Genomic DNA, 14,592 nt, shown 5'->3' on the forward strand with positions numbered 1-14,592 from the left:
ATCAGTGAAGCAAACTCAGCTTAATCATGAAAAGGTTGGTAAAGTGCATGAATTTGCAACCACAAAGCTAAGCTTTAATGAAGCTAGGTTGTAGGTAATCAGTTCAGTCTCCTGAGGCAAATTAAGATTCGGAAATTAATGCTCATTATAGATTTATTAAAATGAAGGAAGAAAAAGTATTTATACTGATACATATTCACTGCAGTACCTAACTACAGTAAAAGGTATAAGTGTGTGAATGCAATTGGAAGTCAACCACTATGAAAACACCATTTTTACCTAGTCTGCATTAGAAAAGCCAGCTAATTTTGCTAAATGGGTTTCCATCACAGTTACTACATCCATGACACATCACTGAACTTCAAAGTCATCATAATAATTCTTAGTTCTTGACTTTTGTTTCAAAGCACCGTGTACCTGCTCACAAATTAATCCTCACACAACTGAGAAATATAAAGATTAAGATTTAGAGAAGGCTGCCCAACGAATTAGTTGGCAGAAATGGGATTACAACCCAGAAAAGCATAGTTCCTAGCCTACTGCTCAGCCCAGTAGACCATTTACTCCTCTAAATAGAATTCATTTGTGCTAAACATTTTTTAGGGATTACTCTTGTTACATATGTATATATGGTAGAGCTCTATGAAACAGGGAAATATATTAGTTACAAGATCATTTTTGACTACTGATGCTGACAGTTTTTAAACTGTGGTCTGCATAATGCAATCTCTCCATTCAGTGTTTGCATATCTGGCATTTAATAAAACATTGTAGTTTTGTAACCAAATCCTTGAATCTCTCCCTTCTTGATGTCATTGTATCCTTTGCTTTTCTCAAGTCAGTCAATACAGTTGCTTAGAAAATTTTTAAAAAGTGGATTTACATAGGTTTTGTGAAGTCTTAAAATTATAGTTTTCTCCCTTTGGGGGTCTGATCCTTTTCTCACTTACATCAATTTTATATCAGGGTATCACTGATTTTAACTGAGCTACTCCCAATTTACACCAGCATAAGTGAGAGGAAAACCAGGCCTTTTTGATTCATTGCCATTATCTCTGACTCCGAGCAGGCACGGCTGACATAACACTAAGGGTATGTCTACACTACAGGATTAATCCGAATTTAGATAAATCGAATTTGGGAAACAGGTTGTATAAATTCGATTGTGCGCGGCCACACTAAGCACCTTAATTCGGTTTTTAACCACATTAATTCAGTGGTGTGCGGCCACACTACCCCATTAACTTAAACACAGTAATTCGGTGGTGTGCGGCCACACTAACCCTAATTCGAATTAACAAAATCGATTTAGGCTCTACTCCGTTCGTCGAGGTGGAGTACAGAAATCGATTTAAAGGGCCCTTTAATTCGAATTAACTGGCTCTGTAGTGTGGACGGGTGAAGGGTTAATTCGGATTAACGCTGCTAAATCCGAATTAATCCCGTAGTGTAGACCAGGGTATGTCTTCACTTACCCAGTAGTTCGGCGGCGAGCAATCGAACTTCTGGGTTCGACTTATCGCGTCTTGTCTGGACGCGATAAGTCGAACCAGGAAGTGCTCGCCGTCGACTGCGGTACTCCAGCTAGACGAGAGGAGTACCGCGGAGTCGCGGGGGAGCCTGCCTGCCGCGTGTGGACCGAGGTAAGTTCGAACTAAGGTACTTCGAACTTCAGCTACGTTATTCACGTAGCTGAAGTTGCGTACCTTAGTTCGAATTAGGGGGTTAGTGTAGACCTGGCCTAAGACTAAATTGTCTATTTCCCTTCCTCATAAGAAACAAGAAATGTATTTTTAAAGTTGATAAATACATTAAATGCTTGACAAAAAATACTGAAAGTTACCTTGTAGTCTCTATTAAAGAGGACCGTTGGTTTGCTTCCCTGCTAATATTTGTTCTCTTCTGCCACCTTATGGCCATTAGTGAGACAAGCACAGCAGCAGTAACAGGAGTGAATTCTTGGTTCTCAAGACAATATTAAACAAAATTGGGGTTCTCATCAATTAGTGTCCAGTTTCTAAGTAGGAATGCTTGATAGAATGAAAGAAGTGTTCAATGCAGAGCTTTGTGCATTCTGTAACCTCTCTAGAGTCTCTGTTTTGCTTAAAAGTTCAGTGGAAAGTATTTATGTAGATATTTTCTTATGAAAATGTCAATATTTCAAAACATGAAAACTAAAAACAAAAAAAAAGCAACACCTTTCTGCTGACATGTACTATCTGTAAACTATGCAATGCTGTTATTTAGCCTAAAACCCAGGTGTTTGAGAGATCACCTTCCTCTGTTTCCCACCATGTTGGTTATGATATTCTGTGTGTCTTTTCTGGACATGCCCTGGGGAGTTTAACTGCGGTGGACCGGTGGGTGGCCATTCCCAATGGAGGACCCAGGCCTCTCAAACCTGTTCCCTCTGGCTGTGCTCCAGATCATAAGTTTGGTGTTTTCATGGGCATGATTTAAAACCCATTTGTTTAGTAAATGTCATCAAGTCTTTATGTGACCATACTAAGAGCAGGCCATGGAGGTTCTTTATGGAGTTTTTATGTTAGAGTTAACTATAGTTTGTCAATTTAGTATTTATTTTAATACATATAGAGTTCTCAGGTAACAAAGCAATGAATACAATTTATAAATTCCTAAAAAAATACATGAGGATTCTTTTCTAGTCTTAATGAAAGTTCATACAGCAACTAAGGAATTATGTAGCTCATGTATTACATGTGTTTTACATGTGAACACTCAAAATAAATTCCTCTTCTCACCCCAGACTAGGAAAGGACACCTGATCTGGAAGGTGAAATCCATTAAAAAGACACAATTTACCTACAATTCCCACATATGGTATTCAAGATTCTGATGGGGTGTCCACCCCACACAAGTCCTGAAGAGGTAAAATAGGCAAATTAACTTTATAGGCTGCACCTGGAAGAAGCCAGGGACTGATGAGGCCTAATGGTTAATGAAGTCCAGCTGGGGGAGGAGCTGGGATAAGTATAAAGTGAGGAACTTGGTGGTAAAAGTGGGCTACAGAGAGGAATTCTGCAATCACTCCCTAGGGAGGAGGGAGTTGGCTAAGTAGAAAAAGAAGCTCTAGGGAGAGAGTAAGCCCTGTGATCCTGTCTTGAACTATAGATTCTGGCAAAAACCTCAGAGGGAGTGAAGTAGCCACAGGGAGCAGAAGAAGCTCCAGTGGTAACCCAGAGTGGACCAGAAAATAATGCGGGGAAGTAGGAAAGATCCCAGGGAAATAGCAACAGGGTCACACCTTGAGGAGACTGGGGTTGCTGGGCATAGGGTCCCTAGGCTGGAACCTGGAGTAGTGGGTTGGCCCGGGTTCCCCTGCTGGCCACTAGGAAAGTGCCACAGACTAGGAGGTGGATTGTAAGACTGTCTGAGACTGCAGATAGATTGTTTGGCCAATGGCCCTTTGCTACCATGGAAGGTCAGGGCTATACTGATCTGGCCAGAGAGCTGAGTCATGAAGAGGAAGTAACCTGAGTTAAGAAAGAGACCATGGGGCATCAGACCAGTCGAGAGCTAATCCCCATATGATCCATAAGGACAAACCTCAGCAGCAAGTAGTATGCCCTCAACCCTGTGACAAAGATATTGCAGCTTTCCTTGTAATTAGAAAAGAAAACTGATGTCTCTCAGATACTACATAATGGGAACTCTTAGTATATGGTGACATTTTAATGACCAGCACTGTAAATTACTTTTAACCTTTTGTAAATTTGAACAATCCAGGACTGAGCACTGCACACTGGTGTTTTCTTATTATCCTGTTTCTGCACACATTTTACCTACATATTGGAAAGAGAAAAATAGGAAGAAAGTAAAATTTTGACTCTCCATTAACCAAAATATAAAACAATGTCTCAGAAATAAGCACTGAAGCTTTTTCTGAATGTAACATATGTTTGCCGATAGTTAACATTACCGTAATACCATTATATTTAAGCTAGAAATATATTTTTGAACTCTGGATAGGAGCAGTCTTAATCCATCTACATGTCAAACACTGCTAGTTTTACTTTGATTCACCCACTGTAAGATAACCCATAAAATGTGCCAGACAGCTGTTTTATCTCAGAACTTCCCACATAACTAAAACTTCTGCATAAAAAAATGGCACCAACATTACAGGCATATATATATACACTGCCCAGGCCCAAACAGCTTCTGCTTACTTATTTCAGCCAAGTGTAAACTATAAGAGAATAAATTAAGTTCGCTTGTAAAAGCAACTTTCTTGTCAGAGTTTCAGTTTGTTAGTGAACAACCTCCCTCTTCACATCTTTTTTCACCCTCCCTCTGTTGAATCTCTGTGAAGTAAATGCTAAAGATTGTGCAACCCTTCCTCAGTGTGACAAGCATTTACTCCACATGTGTAGTCCTTTGGAATCCAATGAGACTGCTTGTATTTTTATAAGAGCTCTCCATCATCAGTAAGCGTTGCACAATCTAGCCCTAAGGAGTCAACCTTACTTTTCATGGTAAATAAACTGCTACAGCCCTATTCCAATATAATAATACATAGCACATGTATCTGTATCTGAAAGCACTTTACAAATATTAATACTCACAACCCCCCTTTTTACAAATAGAGATTAAGGGATTTGCCCAAAGCCATTGGAAGAGTCAATGTTGGCATTGGCATTGAAGTTTTCTGAGTCTCAGTATTCTACTCTGTTTGTTTGACCAGGTTCCCTTCCTGCTTGTTAACATTTTTTTCTTGTTTTAATTTTTCTAGTTGAGTTTTCAATTATGTTAATAGATTGCAGGAAAACTGCTCTGTTGAGCTCCTAATTCCAGGAACAGATAAAGAAGTGAAACTTCCTAACATTGCACTGTTGTTCTTCCTTCAGTCACCATAGCCACTTGTACTTAGTGACAGCTCACGCAGAGCACAGGGCTACAAACAGTCACCATTCAGTACAATGAAACCATATACTAATGAGAGAATTTCTCAGGAGATCTCAACTCGTTCTTTATAATGTAATGTTGACATTTTTGCAGACTGCTGATCTGGGGTTTGGTTTTTCTTGAGTACATTACACTTGTATATTATATTAATGAATTTGTAACTAGTGAATTTGAACAGACACTCATCTGCTGAGTTCCTGGTACTGTTGATTCCACAACTTCATTCATGTGTGCTTATATGTCTACAACCAGGGCCGGACCTAGACCAAATGTTGCCCCAGGCGAGGTGTGTCTTTGGCACCTCCCGCCCCCAGTTGTTAAACTTTTGAATACCTTATTTTTATTGCATTTGAGGCCCATTTCATGACTTTGATGAAGATTTGCATGTATCATTTATCCGTGGCATATAAGATGATAAATTTGCACACTAGGATCTATAAATCTGTATTTATTCATGCCATATATAAGCAAATTTTAAAAAATCATTTCCTCTAAGTTAATAGAAACTTTTTAATTTTAAGAATAAGTGAAATGTACTAACATCAAGAAATTGAACTGTGCACCAACATTGGGTGGACCAGTATTAAATAGTATTACAGTAGGTGACAGCTTTAGAATGTTAACCCTAGTTCTTTGGTTCAAAATGTCGCTTTTCTTGTCTTTGCCCTCATGAACTGAAGCACAGCATCAGAGAGATCCAAAGACTGGCCAATGGCATTTTCAAGCAATAGATAGCAAGCAATTTCAGTCTCTTTATGGCCATCATCAATCAAAGATATGTTTTAATGAGCTTGAGCTTCGAAAAGCTGCACTCACCACTCACAACTGTGACCGGCAGCATAAGCGGAATCCTCAAATCTATCTGCACATTAGGAAAAGTGTCCATCAGCTCTGCATCATGAATGAACTGGAGAACTTGGAGTGGAGAGTTCGTCTTGTGTTGCAAAATGTGACAGATGTTGTCCAATTCAATAGAGGTTTTTATCATTGACGTCTGAACATCCCCCATGTGTCAGTGTCCGGTGAAGGTCTGTACAATTGCTCAAGAGAGTTTTCCTGTCTGCCGGCAGCTTACTAAGGTCATACAAAAAAACCCAGGTCTTTTTGTGGTGCTTCATTTGTCCAAACCTTTCTTGAATAGACACTCAAGCAGTGTCAACAAGTGAACAAAAAAACTCCCTCTTGAATTTTTCTTCCACGCTTCCCATCACCTCATCTCTGCCCTCTTAGCTCAACTGTCTCTTCTTCCTATAAATACAAGCTTCTTTGAAGGCAGGCTCAACTCCTAAGTTTTTCACCATTTCTTTGGCAGCAGTGATGGCATCTTAAAATCAGTTGTCTCTGTAGGCCACAATGAAATCAAAGCAGCATCTCATCAAAATAGTAGAGGTCGCAATGTCCATCAACTGAGTTTGCAACACCTTGCTTATGTTTACTTGGAACAGGATATCGTGCCAAACCACAACTGAGACCAGAAATTTGAAGTCAGTGATCTGGTTTGCCTGGCTTTGCGCCTCATGTCGGATTCTGCACTCATCTCTATTTAGGGTGACCAGATGAGGGAAAGAAAAAATCGGGACACATGGGAGGGGGAGCGTCCCGACCGATCTTTGGTATAAATATCAGGATGTCTGGTCACCCTAGCTCTACTTCACCGTGCCAATTCCATCAGGGCATCGTAAACCTGTCACTTGGTACCTAACTGGCCTTACAGTGTCAATGCAGCTCTCCCAGCGAGTGTCACTTAGTGGCTTCACAGATTTGTGAAGGTCAGATTTGTAACATTGTCCATGAGGATCTTCCACCCTGATAGTTGATACTGAAAACAGGATGTATGTCCTTTGCAGTACTCCAAAGAAAGAAACTGAATCTACAGAAGAGGACATTGCATTTGACACAACCGGGTTGAGGGAATGACAGTCACAAGGCACGAAGAAAGCTCTTGGATTCAGAGCAAGGATCCTTGCCTGGATGCCACTGTTTCTTCCCTTCATGTTCGTGCCATTGTTGTAGCCTTGGCCACGGAGGTCCTGAAGCTTTATTTTATTCTCATTCAAAACATTCATAAACATTTTCTAGTAGAGTCATCCACAGACCGGAACAGATAAAGTATTCCTTTACCTGAATACAGCCATCCTCCTAATCAATAAATCTTACTGTTAATGACATCTTTTCACTGTGACTAATGTCGGGAGTGCAGTCCATTATTACAGTATAGTAGTTCACTTTGCTGAGCTGCACCTTCCTTGCCATAAGGTCAATCAATTCATTTTCAATTGTTTTGCTGCAGTCTTGGTCCATGTCTTCTTTACAAACTACTTGACATAGGTGCTCATGCATGACATCGTCATATTTCCCAAGGAGCTCTACCAAACCAAGGAAATTACCATTATGTTCAGTGAACAACTTATCGAACAAGCCCCAGAAAGCCAAATTATTCTTTGCTAGGAAGACGGTAGTTGAGATCAGACGCTCGAGCACGTTCCTCCAATGCTGGGTTTTTACATTAATAATGCACTGGTTTTCTGCAACTATGCATTTATTCAGCTTGAGCCTGGTCTGGACTTCCAGCCATTTGGAGGAGGCCTTAAAATGGCCGGGTGACTTTTCATGTTGGTTCTCATCATCAGCTAAGTTATGCCAGTAATTGTACCCGGAAAGTGCAAGCAACAATTGTCAACATGGTTTTTGTAAAGGGAAATCATGCCTCACCAATCTACTAGAATTCTTTGAGGGGGTCAACAAGCATGTGGACAAGGAGGATCCAGTGGATATAGTGTACTTAGATTTTCAGAAAGCCTTTGACAAGGGCCCTCACCAAAGGCTCTTAAGCAAAGTAAACTATCATGGGATAAGAGGGAAGGTCCTCTCATGGATTGGTAACTGGTTAAAAGATAGGAAACAAAGGGTAGGAATATTAAAATGATCAGTTTTCAGAATGGAGAGAAGTAAATAGTGGTATCCCCCAGGGGTCTGTAGCGGGACCAGTCCTATTCAACATATTCATAAATGATATGGGAAAAGGGCTAAACAGCGAGGTGGCAAAATTTGCAGATGATACAAAACTACTCAAGATAGTTATGTCCCAGGCAGACTGCAAAGAGCTATAAAAGGATCTCTCAAAACTGGGTGACTGGGCAACAAAATGGCAGATGAAATTCAATGTTAATAAATGCAAACAAATGCACATTGGAAAACATAATCCCAACTATACATATAAAATGATGAGGTCTATATTAGCTGTTACCATTCAAGAAAGAGATCTTGGAGTCATTATGGATAGTTCTCTGAAAACATCCACTCAATGTGCAGCAGCAGTCAAAAAAGCAAACAGAATGTTGGGAATCATTAAGAAAGGGATAGATAATAAGACAGAAAATGTCATATTACCTATATATAAAGCCATGGTACGCCCACATCTTGAATACTGCATGCAGATGTGGCCGCCCCATCTCAAAAAAGATATATTGGAATTGGAAAAGGTTCAGAATAGGGCAACAAAAATGATTATGGGGTATGGAACAGCTTCCGTATGAGGAGAGATAAATAAGGGTACGTCTACACTTACCGGAGGGTCCGGCGGCAGGCAATCGATGTTCTGGGATCGATTTATCGCGTCTGGTTAAGACGTGATAAATCGATCCCGGATCGATCCCGGAAGTGCCCCGGATCGATCCCGGAAGTGCTCGCCGTCGACGCCGGTACTCCAGCTCAGCGAGAGGAGTACGCGGCATCGACGGGGGAGCCTTCCTGCCGCGTCTGGACCCGCGGTAAGTTCGGACTAAGGTACTTCGAATTCAGCTACGTTATTAACGTAGCTGAATTTGCGTACCTTAGTCCGAAGTGGGGGGGTAGTGTAGACCAGGCCTAAGACTGGGATTTTTCAGCTTGGAAAAGAGACAACTAAAGGGGGATATGATAGAGGTCTATACAATCATGACTGGTGTGGAGAAGGTAAATAAGGAAGTGTAATTTACTCCTTCTCATAACACAAGAACTAGGGGTCACCAAATGAAATTAATAGGCACCAGGTTTAAAACAAACAAACGGAAGTATTTCTTCACACAATGCACAGTCAACTTGTGGAACTCTATGCCAGAGGATGTTGTGAAGGCCAAGACTATAACAAGGTTCAAAAAAGAACTAGATAAAGTTGTGGAGGATAGGTCCATCAATGGCTATTAGCCAGGATGGGCAGGGATGGTGTCCCTAGCCCCTGTTTGCCAGAAGCTGGGAATGGGCGACAGGGCACGGATAACTTGATGATTATCTGTTCTATTCTGTTCATTCCCTCTGGGGCAACTGGCATTGGCCACTGTCAGAAGATGGGATACTGGGCTAGATGGACCTTTGGTCTGATCCAGTATGACCATTCTTATGTTCATTCTTGTCAAATATTTTGCAACAAAACAGAATACTTTGTCAGTTGATTTCGAGCAAACTAGCCAATACCAATTCAGTTTCTCACCATCCTCGAGCACTCTTTCACAGTGTGACTTTGAGAATGGTCGCTTCTGCTTATTTACTGGAAATGTCATATCCTCAATTTTGCCTTGCCCATTCAAAATTGTATGATAAATATCGGCAGAGTTGAGCATCGCTGGCAATAAAGCAGGATCTGATGCACTGATTTGTGGTGTGCAGTTTTTCTCACTGCTGTTTCTGTCATCATGCGAGGCTGATTCTTCTTTATTATTTCTCTCCTTTTCATGTAAACCAGATTTTTATTTGTCATTACTCTCCTTTTCATGTGAGCCACATTCCTGTTTATCATAACTCTCCTTTAAGCCGCCAGGAAAACTGGTCAATTCTCCATCACTTTTATCACATTTCCATTCCTTATCTTCAGGTAAATCTGCTAATTCTTTAATAATAGGATTTCCATCATTTACGCTTAGCTCCTCAGTTTCTTCTGCAATGGGACGATCACTACTGCCTACAACCCAGTCTATGTTGTTCTGTTTCAGGTATTTTCCTATCAGATTTCCCCCTGCTGCTAACTAGATGGCAGTTGAGCTTTTCGCTTCCTATACTGAGCTCCTGAAGGCTTCTTCGGGGGCATCTTTTATTATTTACTGGGGAAAACAGAAGTATTAGCAAGAGCAAAAGTCTATGTTCTGAAGTCTTAGAAAGTCATCAAACATTATATGTTAAGCATGGCAAAAAAAGTAACAGTATTTATTTTATATTGTTGCGTAGATAGGGGTTTGATAGATATCTCTGGTGTTTCATTAAATATGTCCTTTATTAGTCACTACTTACACTCTTCAAGTCTTAAAACACAAGTACACTTTCACAATTACACAATAAAACAAGGTTCACAATATCACAGCTGGGATTTCACTTTGTTCTTATATCTCACTGACTGACTGGCGATGCCCGGCCCCTTATATATCCACGAGGACCTGGCTGACAACATATTAGGAGGTTCAAGGAAAATGTGGTTCTCAGAAAGTCTGTAAGGTTCCATGAGATTCTACAAAGGTCCAGAACATTCTAGGAAGTTAGTGAAAAATAAATCCACATACAGAATACCTGAAACATTTTACTTCAAACATTCTATTTTCCCTTTTGGCGCTAACAACAAAAACAGCACCCCAAACCCAGCACTTCCCCCAAGCCTGACACCCCAGGCGGTTGTCTGGGTCACCTGCCCCTAAATCTGGCCCTGAATTAGCCAATGCTCCTGCAACCTTTCAACACTTCATGAATGACGTATTTAGAGACATACTGGACCAATATGTAGTCATCTCTCTTGATGACATACTTATGTTTTCAGACAATCTTGAGCAGCATTGTTACCATGTTTGTTCCATCCTGGAAACATTACAAAAGCATGGCCTGTTCGTGAAGTTGGAAAAATGCACCTTTTGTCCAGTCCTCTACAGAATTCTTGGGTTATAATCTCTTCTCAGAGGGTGTTAAGATGGACCCTCAGAAGGCAGAGGCCATCTGTTGCTGGATTGTGCCCATGTCCTGCCAGGACTTACAGCACTTCCTGGGCTTTGAAATTTTTTACTGACGATTCATTCCAGGCTTCTCAGGGCAAACAGCCCCCATGACCAATCTCCTCTGCAAGGCTGTCAAATTTGTTTGGACACCTGAAGCTAACCATGCTTTCGAACAACTCTGCTTGATCTCCTGATTGCTGGTCTCCAACTTCAGCTTAACTCTGACCCTGATTTCTGTCTCTCATTTCTAGCCTGGCACTGCCTCTGATGTCTGGTCTGTGACTCCATCCTGACTCCAATCCTGACTCTTGCCTATGGAACTTGGCTCTTGCAATTCCTCCAACTCCTGCTCAACAACTACCATCCCTGGTGGGCAAGCCTCAGCTCAGCTGTGACTGCTAGGCAAGACTGTCTATGCCCCACTCCCTATTGCTCAGGTATTCTCAGGGATACTTTGGATACTAATCCAAAATTAGAATCCATAATCTCCCCTACTGTCTGAGATTCTGGCTTTAACCGGAGGGTAGCTCAGTCTGTTAATTTTTGGGCAAACACCTGGGGCTGTATCCCTCCAGTCCATCTAGTGGCCCAAAACTTCTGGTGATATTTTTCCATGGATAGGCCTATTTGGCCTAATATGGCCACCTTAACAATATTGTAGTCCCCGGATCTGTTCATTGCTCAGGGCCATGCAGGCTGCTTGAGCTTCCTGACAAGTAGGGTGCTTGTCCCAAGCATTCCTTTGTCCCAAGTGGCTTCCATAGGTACCCTTTCGAATGTTACTAACAATACATCAGTATCATCTGCAGGACCCATTTTACACAGGCCGGCCCCCTAGATCTGAATACTGCTCCCCACAACTGGACTCACCAGACTTTGAAATAACTGCTGCTGCACCTGCGCCTGTTCTCATATGAACTCTTGAAGGCTTTTCTGCTGTTTGGCTTGCCAAGATAACAGGGATTGCCATTGCATGTGGTGGTTATTCTTGGAATGACTATAAGGTCTTTTACAGCTTTCTGCTGCTCCACCAGCCACTGCGGCATCCCCTCTATTGCCTGGATTGCCAGATCTTCACACTGGCTTTTTCTGTCAGGTTCTCTATCACTACAAATGAGGGAAAGATCCCGCATAAGCCCCACGTGTGACAGGTCAAGCTTATTAAAGCTTAAATGATCAGAGTGCTGAATCAGTTGCTGGCTCTCAGCACTCTGTCAAAGAGTGCCTAAAGTTAGGTTCTTAAAACTATACTTAGGCACCCACACTTTGGCATTATTTTCAGAGGTGTTAAACACCCTCAGCTGTGACTCACCCTCACTATTTTAGCTGTCTAAATATGGATTTAGGAGCCTGACTTTAGGCAAACTCTGAAAACTTTGGCCCTAAATCTTAACCTCTTTGTGTCTGTTTTTGTATCTGTAAAACTGGGATAATAATCCTCACCGCATTGTTACAAAGACTATTTAATGTTTGTACTGTTTTTTTGAAGAGGTAAAGTATGTTTCTTTTTGTCATTTAGAAACATATATGTGTAACATGTAGTAAGATGTGGTGCAAGTTACAACTGGGGACTTCCTTTAATTAACAATAAAAATCTTTGACTGTGAGGCAGTAGTTATTTTTGTCCCAAATGACAAACTGCCATGTCCCATTATCCAAAAGCTTTAAGATATGACACACTCAATTTCATCTAATGAAAACAATTTAAAAAGAAAAGGCATGATGACACATGCAAACAGGATGGGCGTGGGGGAAGTATTTCCCCAATTAGCAGATAAATAAATACCAGTGATGTTGTTTTCCATGGCTGTGTTTATGTGAATTTTATTTCAGGAACTATTTAATTGAAAGAAGTGCAGCCTGCAGTCAGCACGCAGACATCATTCCACTTATTATTTGTACTTTAACCTATTCATTTCATCCACTTGCCATTCAGTAGCACATATCCCTTTTTAATTATCAGCAGAAGGGACTAATGCATTGTGACAGGTTATGCCCCTTAGGAAGCCACCTGACGTGCTGAGATACCACTGAGTCTACCTGTTCTGCCAGCCTGGGCTCCCTTTAACCTGTCTTGCTGAGCCAGGCTATTAAAGCCTCCTCTAACACACACACAGGCAGGGCCACACCCAGCTTCAGAGCAGCTCTGGGAAGACTCATTTTAAGGGACTCGCTTCAGCACTCTGGTGTCCACCTCCCTTGGAGTGCAGACCCAAAAATATATTATGAAATCCGCCTCCTTCCTCAATATGGAGGAAGGTATGCACAACTTCTCACGTCCCCCGCCCCAGTTAGAAATTACACAAAGTGGGTTTAATAATAAACAAAACAAATTTTATTAACTACAAAGGCAGATTTTCATCACTCTTACACATCAAAACAAAGGCCAGAAACCACCTAAATGCGAGTGATGATATGCGTGTGGCTATTTAAAAAAAAACTTCCTCGTTTCTCGAACATCATTGAACAAAAGCAACAGCAGAAGAGTCACTGAGCCGGTAAACTTAAAAAAAGTGTGTAATTTTTCATGTATTCTTAATTTTACTGTGAAATTAAAATAAATATATAATTCTCTCTCTTTCATTCTATAGTTATGATATATGTAAGTTTAAAGAACTGACCTACTTCAATGATTTTTGATAAGGGGTGAAATAACATATTTTGAGAACCAAAGGGGTGCAGGCTGCAATAAAGGTTAAGAACCATTGATCTAGTCTGACCTCCTGTATAGCATAGGCCATGGAACTTCCCCAAAATAATTTCTAGAGCATATTTTCTTAGAAAAACATCCAGTCCTGACTAAAAATTTCTCAGTGATAGAGAAACCACCATGATTCTTATAAGGTGTTCTAATGATTAGCTACTTTCATTTTAAAATGTACACCTTATTTCCAGTCTGCATTTGACTAGCTTCAACTTTCAGCCACTGGCCTTTGTTGGCTAGATTGAAGAGCCCATAATCAACCTGTGTAGGTACAGAGGGTGATCAAGTCATCCCTTAACATTCTCTTTGTTAGACTGATGGAGCTCCATCTATTTATCTTATCACAATAGGGCATGATTTTTAACTCTGTAATCATTCTCGTGTCTCTTCTCTGAACCCTCTCCAATTTTTCAATATCCTTCTTGACTTGTGGACATCAAAACTAGACACAGTATTCCAGCAGCAGTCACACTAGTGCCAAACACAGAGGTAAAATAACCTCACTACTCCAACTCGATATTCCCTGGTTTATGCATCCAAGGATTGCATTAGCCCTTTGGGGCAGAAAGCTCACAGCACTTGGAACTCATGTTCAGCTGTTTATCCACCATGACCCCCAAGCCTTTTTTAGGCCTGGTCTACACTACGAGTTTAGGTCGACTTTAGCCGCGTTAAATCGACTTAAGCCTGGACACGTTTACACTACGAAGCCCTTTCTGTCGACTTAAAGGGCCCTTTAAACCGGTTTCCTAACACCACCTCGACAAGGGGATTAGCGATAAAATCGGCCTTAGGGGGTCGGAATTGGGTTAGTGTGGACGGAATTCGACATTACTGGCCTCCGGGAGCTATCCCACAGTGCTTCATTGTGACCGCTCTGGACAGCACTCTCATCTCAGATGCACTGGCCAGGTAGACAGGAAAAGCCCCGCGAACGTTTGAATTTCATTTCCTGTTTGCTCAGCGTGGAGAGCACAGGTGACCATGCAGAGCCCATCAGCACAGGTAACC

The sequence above is a fragment of the Terrapene carolina genome, unplaced genomic scaffold (genome assembly GCF_002925995.2).
Source record: "Terrapene carolina triunguis isolate 2854851 unplaced genomic scaffold, T_m_triunguis-2.0 Scaffold111, whole genome shotgun sequence".
Classification (NCBI taxonomy): domain Eukaryota; kingdom Metazoa; phylum Chordata; order Testudines; family Emydidae; genus Terrapene; species Terrapene triunguis.